This window comes from Castor canadensis, chromosome 12 (assembly GCF_047511655.1).
Source record: "Castor canadensis chromosome 12, mCasCan1.hap1v2, whole genome shotgun sequence".
In the NCBI taxonomy this organism is placed as follows: Eukaryota; Metazoa; Chordata; class Mammalia; order Rodentia; family Castoridae; genus Castor; species Castor canadensis.
Genome location: NC_133397.1, coordinates 22011817 through 22020148, shown reverse-complemented (window position 1 = coordinate 22020148; position 8332 = coordinate 22011817).

The window sequence follows — 8332 nt, the reverse complement described above, 5'->3', positions numbered from 1 at the left end:
GTTGTTTTCAGATGTCTTTGGAGAAAACAGGCCAGGGAACACTGGATCTCTAAGGCAAGATGTCTTGTATACCTGTGAAAGGATCCAGTGGTTGAGGTAGGGTCCTGATGGTGTAGAAAGAACTACCCACTGTCCATGTGAGAAGGCGCAAAGTAAGGTACATGTTCAAGTGCTGCTTTCCTTCACATCCCCACAGTGAAAAGTGTGTTCCTTAAAGCAAAAATGGGGCTGATGGAAGGGTTCCAGAGAGTGGCAGAGCAAGAATTTATCTTGGTTCTGCTACAAAGGAAGTAGTTCTGGAGAACTGGGTGGCCAGATGGCACCTCCCCACCAAGGGGACAAAAGACAGGGTAAGGAACCCAGGAAAGGTCCACCAGGACTCAGACTAGAGGACATATATTTCATAAGACCAGATGTCAACTTAAAATTCATGAGCCCTGAGACTATTTTAACTATGGTATGAATGGAAACTCTTCCTACCTTTATTATTCTGCTGGTTCACATGACCACTTTAAATCAACCAACACGAGTCTGGCACCAGTGGCTCATGCCAATAATCTTAGCTACTTGGGAAGCTGAGATCAAGAGGATCACGGTTCGAGGCCAGCCCTGGCAAATAGTTCTTGAGATCCCATCTCCAAAATAAACAGAGTGAAAGGGACTGAAGGTGTAGCTGAAGTGGTAGAGCACCTGCTTTGTAAGCATGAAGCCCTGAGTTCAAACCCCAATCCCATTTAAAAAAAAAAAAATCAGGGGTGGCGGAGTGGCTCAAATGTTAACAGCACCTGCCTAGCAAGTGTGAGGCCCTGATTTCAAACCCAGTGCTGCCAAAAGAAAAAAAAAACAGTAACCAAGCAGGACATGCTGCACACTTTTAAGTGGATTCAACAGTGGATTAGGCCCTTATAAGGAGCAGAGAATAGCAGGCATGAGCTCTCTGTGTAAGGAGACTCCTAACTTAACTACCAGAGCAATGCCTAGGAAACTCCTAAGGAACAGTACAACTGATACGTAGTTGGGTCTATTTTAAGCCAATATTAAAATTAGCACCACCTCCCGGAGCAGACACCAGCTGGGCCACAGGAAGACTGTTAAGCACCATCCCAGGAGGAGAAGAACTGTCCTGGGAGTCCAAATGGTTTCCAGTTCATCCACGACAAATGTGGAAACTGACAAACTGTTACACTCCCAAAACACAAATACCAAAGACAAGAAAGACCATATCTAATTATGCTAAGTCGCCACAGGTACCCAAGAGGTGCCTCGTGCTGGAAAGAGCCCAATTCCTCCTTGACTGCGACTGCAGGAAGGGCAGTGAATGAACAAAGGAAGGGTATTCTGGATGGGTGAACGGTTGAGAGCAAGGCAAAGTTTTTGAAGAAATGCCATATGCCTGGTCTTTTCAAATCTTCCCAGAAGTCTCATGGCAGAACAGATTCCCACTCACAAAGGAAATGAGAACCGAGCTGGGAGCCAGTGGCTCGTGCCTAGCTACTCAGGAGGCAGAGATCAGGAGGATTGTGGTTTGAAGGCAGCCCCAGGCAAATAGTTTGCAAGACCTTATCTCAGGAAAAAAAAAAAAAAAAAAGGGCTGATGGAGTAGCTCAAGTGGTAAGAATGTCTACCTTGCGTGTGTGAAGCCCTGAGTTCAAACCCTAGGGCGACCAAAATGAAAAAAAGAAAAGAAAAATGAGAACTGAGAGCATCATTGATTTTGTTTGCTCAAATCTCTTCCCCCTTCTTCTACAATTGGAACCCTGGTTTTCCTAGAAAAGTATCTCCTCTCTCTCAGACTAACCAGGGATTTGACAACAGAGCAGGGATAACCAGGCCTAATCCACCATTGACCACCACTATCCAGGGAAGGGCATGTGACCCAGGTAGGCCAGTGGCACATCCAGGACCATTGCTGAAACAACTGGGGACAGTTGAAGCTGAAGCCAACCCAGAGGAAAGCAGAGCCAGAGATCATTTCCAGGTGATATTCTTCAGGTCCTAGATCCAGCTGTGCCTGAAGCTAGACTTGTCCTAGGAGTTTTCCGAGGTGAGTCAATACATTTCCTTCTTTATTTAGGCTAGTTTGAATTTGGCTTCTGTTACGTGCCACCAAGAGTCCTGATAAGGGGCTTGGGGCATGGCTCAAGTGGCAGAGTGCCTGCCAAGCAAGAACGAGGCCCTGAGTTCAAACCCCCAGTCCCTCCCAAAACCCTATACTGTCTTATAGGAAAGGTATGGCCAGGAAAGAGTGTCTGCAGCTCACACTTTGGCCATGGCTCCAGAGATGGGCAGATCTGCCTGGCAGCTTTTCAAGAATCAGGGGTAGAAAGCCAAGTACTTTTGGGGAGACCAGATACCCAAATTTATCACTGCCACTTTACCATCCCCCCATCTGATACAAATTTCATAAACAGTTTATCAAAGAGGAAAAAAACTTGGAGGTTCCTCCCTCTGTAACGTCAGGGCTCTTTCCTTAGCTGTCTGCTTCTCTTGGAGCATTTTTGTTTGTTTGTTTGTTTGTCTTGTGGTGCTGGGGAACAAAACCAGGCCCTTACACATGCCAGGCAAGCCCTCTACCAGTGTTACACTCCCAGTCCTTTCTCTGCAACTGTTTCTTCTGCTTCCTCCTTGGGAGGACAGAACTGGCAGAAGCTGGAGAGCCCTGGGCATCCCATGGGGAGGGCAGGTAGCTACTGAAGCTGCCAAGCAGGGTGTACCAGCTGGACAGGTGTCACAAATGCCCAGAAGTGATGAGCTAAGTGGGTAGGACCTGGGTCACCAAAGATCCAGGCGAGGTGTCGTATTTGTGGCCTAGAGAAGCAAAACAAAGGAGAGATTGATTTTAGTTCAGGAAATGGAAGCCAAAAGATCAAGATCTGAGCGAGACTGTGCTGGTGTGGGTGAGGATGTGACAAAGACTTGCTGGCCACGAACATTCTGTACTGGACGCTTCCTTTTGATCTCATATGGGCCACCTGAAAAGCACCCCATCTTCCCCATCCTCTCCTGTGTCCCTCCCCAGTGCTGCCTTTCCCAGGCTCCAAACCCCTTAAAAGCCACCCTTGTGGAGGGGTGAGGATAGGTAAGACACCTAAAAAACTCGCTAGCATTTGTTGCCCTTAATGCAGAGAAACTAAAGCAGATACCTTAAAAGCAACTGAGGCCAATAGGAAAAGGGCACCAGGAACTAGAGAAAAGGTTAGATCAAAAAGAATTAACCTAGAAGGTAACACCCACGCACAGGAAATCAATGTGAGTCAACTGCCTGTATAGCTATACTTAACTAGCAAAAACCCTTGTTCCTTCCTATTATTGCTTATACTCTCTCTTCAACAAAATTAGAAATAAGGGCAAAATAGTTTCTGCTGGGTATTGAGGGGGGGAGCGGGAGGGGGTGGAGTGGGTGGTAAGGGAGAGGGTGGGGGCAGGGGGGAGAAATGAACCAAGCCTTGTATGCACATATGAATAATAAAAGAAAAATGAAAAAATAAATAAATAAATAAATTAAAAAAAAAAAAAAAAAAAGCCACCCTTGTTCCCTGGTTCAATCCCGGGCCTACCCTGCCTGAACGACTTAGAAATGTTCTAGAAAGTTCTCCAAAGGCTTTCTTGTTGCTCTAGCCAGGCAACAGGTAGTCTTCACTTCTAACTTGCTTCAGTCATTCATTCACTCATTTATGTAAACAAATATTTCTGTGTTACCAGCCCACTATTTACCCTTGCTCCTGTATGGAGCAAGACCATAAAAACAGCGTGTCCTTCCTCACAAGCTGCTGCACACCTATGCATGCGTGCTCACGCACACTGGCGTGTGTGCTCACATCTTCTGTTGGCATCCTCCCCAAAGCCTCTGACTTGGGACCAGCTGCCAGGCACGTGATCTGTGGGACACTGACAAATGGGAAGGAAGTGGTCTGGCACTAAGGAAGCCAGGGAGGAAGAGGGGGTGACAGCCTGGAGGGGCACCCAGGATGTGCTCACCAGCTGCCTGGACATTTGCTACTGGCCGGAAGTGCATGGCTCTGAATGGCAAGTGTCCCCAAGGACAGGACCCACTCTCACAGGCTCAGAGCCACTCAGCAGTGCTGTAGACCAGGCACTTCTCAAAGGGGGAAGGAGGGCCCAGGCCTGGCTCCAGCTCTTCTGGAGACAAGCAGCCCCCACCACAGGCCTGCCACCTGGTCCCAGCCCTGGCCTTGCTCCTAAAGCATGCTGCCCCAGAACCACCCTGGAGAGGGAGTCCTAACAAGACCCTGGATTCTGGGTGAGATGTCAGTGTCTGGTAATAGAGATTTCCAGAATTTTCCTTTCTTTCTTTTTGTTAGGAGGTTGACATAAATCAAGAATAAAGAATAGAGCCAGGCACTGGCGGCTCACGCCTATAATCCTAGCTACTCAGGAGGCAGAGATCAGGAGGATCAAGGTTAAAAGCCAGCCTGGGCAAATAGTTCTCAAGACCCTATCTCAAAAAGATCCATCACAAAAAAGGGCTGGTGGAGTAGCTTAACATAAAAGCTCTGAGTTCAAACCCCAGTACCACAAAAAAATAAAGAAAAAGACTAGAAGGAGAAAGAAGAGGGGAGAAGGAGAAGAGGAGTAGGAAGGGAAGGAGGAGGTGGAGGAGAGCATTTACTCAAATAATAGAGCGCCTGCCTGGCAAGTGCAAGACCCCAGGGTTCGATACCAAGTGCCACACACACAAAGAGTGCACACACAGTGTGAATGTTTTGAGCTAGGCCTGGTGGTGCACATCTATAATTCAGCTACTTAGGAAGCAGAGGCTGGGGGATCTTGAGTTGGAGACCAGCCCTGGCAGTAAGCCAGACCCCTATCTCTAAAACAAAATACAAACAAAAGTGTTGGCCCAGTACCACAAAAAAAAAAAAAAAAAGAATAACATGCAAAATTGATCATATTTCTCAGCTTAAATTTTTTTTTTGGTGGTGGTGCTATTGGGTTTTTTGTTTTTTTTGGTGGTGGTGATGGTGGTGGTACTGAGGTTTTGAACTCAGGGCTTCACACTTTCTAGGCAAGTCTTTTACCACTTGAGCTAGGCAACCAGCCCTTTTTATTTAGTGATTTTTCAAACTGGGTCTGGAGATTTTGCCTGGGGCCAGCCTAAGTCATAATCCTCCTACCAACGCCTCCTGCATAGCTAGGATTACAGGTGTGTTATCATTTGTATTTTGTTTGTTGAGATGGGGTGCCTTGTTAACTTTTTACCTGGGCTGGCCTCAAACCATGATCCTCCCAATATCCCAGGTAGCTGGTGTGCACCACAACACCTGGCCCCTGTTTAAAACTCTTAATAACCTCCCATTGCTTATTAAATAACCACACTCCCTTCTTACCCATCCTCCCCTTCTTTCCCGCCATTGCAGCCCTACAAAGACTCTGGGGCCTATTAGGATTTGTTTCTACAGGTCTTGTTGGAAATTGCAGAAACTGAATCAGAGGAAGCACCATAATGGGTTCATCATAAGGAGTATGGGAAACTACAGAAAGGAGGTTTTAGTCCCAGCTCTCTGACCACAGAATGGGAGAATCATCCCTCTTTTAAGCCTTCTTCCCCCGCCCCCGCCCCACCCCAGCAGTGAGCAAGGAGAACAACCCTGCTCTGGCTGCTTCACAGGGTATTGTGAGGCTCAAGTGAGCTAAAGAACCCAGAAACCCTTTGTAAATGATCAAGTCCTGAACAAGTGTGCATGGGGATTGCTGCTGCAGCTCAGTGATAGAGCACTTGCCTCATATTGGGGAGGCCCAGGTTCGATCCCCTGTGCACGCTAAGTGGGTAATCCTGAACCTTGAACTGTATATTTAAAATGGTTAAAGTGGTCAATTTCCTCAGGCACTGGTAGCTCACGCCTGTAATCCCAGCTGATCAGGAGGATGGAAGTTTGAAGCCAGTCCAGGTAAATAGTTTATGAGACCCTATCTCAAAAATACCCAACACAAAAAATAGCTGGTGGAGTAGTTCGAGTGATAGAGCACCTGTGTAGCAAGTGTGAGACCCTGAGTTCAAACAACAGTGCTGCGGAAAAAAAAGCCCAACAAAAATCATGTATGGGATTGTTCTTGCTGCTGAGTAAATGACCTTGACATGTGGTAGGCCACCCTTTAGCTTTCTAATAACCTTCAACTTTTCAAAGTTCTTTTATATTTATTGGGTCCTGACAGTGTCTGGGAGTGGGTGGCTGACCAGGGCTGCCCCTTCTGGGCATGTAAGGGCACAGGCTTGGAGGGTGAAGTGACCACGAGGCCCCAGGTCACGGGGCACATTGTGCAGAGCCAGGCCTGAGCTCAGGTTTCTGCTCCTAGCTCCCAGGGCTACTCCCTCCTGGCACTTAGAGTCTGTTCTCTTGAGATTCTAAACTTTCCAAGGTAAGGAAGGCGCTCCTGAGTGGTATTCATCTCCCCAGAGTTGGTGCCATGGCCTTCGGGTGGGGCTGTCCCAGAGGACATGTGGCCCTTGCCAGTGAAACAGGCTGTGGTTTTGAAAATCAACTCCACCCAGATACCTACGAGTTTGCCCAGGTTTGCTGTCACTCCTTGTGAGAGCGGTCTGTCAGCAACCAGCCCTGGTGTTCATTTTGGACTATTTTGGGAGCCTTCCTCCAGGTGGTGCTGGGGTTGGAACTCAGGGTCTCATGTTTGCTAGGCAGGTGCTCTACTGCTTGAGCCACAGCTCAATCCTTTTTGATTTAGTTTTATTTTTTCAGATAAGGTCCCACACTTTTGCTTGGGCTGGTCTCAGAACAAGATTCTCCTACCTCTGCCTCCTAAGTAACTGGGATTACAGGTGTAAACCATCATGAGCCTATCTTTTTAATTAATGAGTTAAATAATTTTTGGGGATTTGAACTCAGGACCTCATGCTTGCTAGGCAAATGCTCTACCACTTGAGCCACTTCACCAGTCCTTTTGGTATTGGGTATTTCCTTTTTTGTCAGTACTAGGGTTTGAACTCAGGGCTTATACCTTGAGCCACTCCACCTGTCCTTTTTTGTGAAGGGTTTTTCCAAGATAGGGTCTCGAGAACTGTTAGCGCCAGCTGGCTTCGAATCATGATCCCCTGGATCACTGCCTCCTGAGTAGCTGGGATTACAGGCGTGAGCCACCAGTGCCCAGCCTTCCTCAACTTCTCAAGTAACTGGGACTACACTCATGTGCCACCTCTCTTTCTCACAGGTCTGGTGATGTGGTGCTACATCTGGTGACAGCCTTGCCAGCAGAGTCCTGAGATCTTGCAGCGCGTCACTCGGCAAGTGTGATTGTAACCACTGTGTGCAGAAGGCTTATGTCCCCCACAGATACCGTGTGGAAGCTCAGAATCTCAGCCCCTAAATGTCACCTCTGTCAGCACTGTGTCTGGGTTGAATGTAAGCAAAGAGATTCACACATGTTCCCTGACCTGGAGTTACCCACGATTGGAGCATCATGTCTAAAAACAGAAGTGACCATGGATGCAAGGTCCTCTGGGTTGAGAAAGGCAGAGCTGTCTGGGGACCACCTCCCCAGGGTCGGACTGAAACATTCTTGCGGTTTGTGAACCACACTGGGATACTGTCCCTGTGACATTCCAGGCTGCAAGGGCCAGGACCTTGGTCTGATGGCTGATTGGTAGAGAGTCAGGTCAAAGAGCAGCAGCAGGGCAGTGCAGTTGAAAGAGGTGGGAAACTGCCTTGTTCAGCACAGGAGCCAACAGAGGCAGAGAGGTTCAGGCACTTTTCAGGTCAAAGTCAGATGCCTGGAAGATCAAGAATGAATCTGACTCCCATCTCCTGGCTTTCTGCTGTAGCTGCCTCCTCTCAAGTTCGTGATGGTAGTTGATACTTGCTATGATCAAAATGTTTGTGTCTTCCCCCAAATTCATAGGATATCCTAGCCTCGAGGTGACAGCATTAGGAGTTACCACATCTCCAGCCTGTAATCCCGGCTACTCTGGAGGCTCAATGAGGGAAGAAGGTTGTTGAACCCATGAGTTGAAGAGTTGGAGGTCAGCATGGAAAACAGAGCAAGACACTGTTGAGAGAGAGGGGGAGAAAGAGAGAGGGAGAATCCAGCCTGGGCTAGAAGAAGAGAGAGAGAGGGAGAGGGAGAGAGAGAGAGATGGGGCCTTGGGGAGGTTAGCTCATGAGGCCGAAGCACAAATGAATGGGACAAGTGTCCTTATACAAGAGGCCAGGGAAGCTTGCTTGCCTTCCATCACATAAGGACACACTGAGATGTACTCTGAAGAGATGAGTGTCTGCAGTACACAGACACAGAATCTGCAGTGCCTTGGTCTTAGACTTCACAGTCTCCAGAAATGTGAGCACCCAGACAATGGCATTTT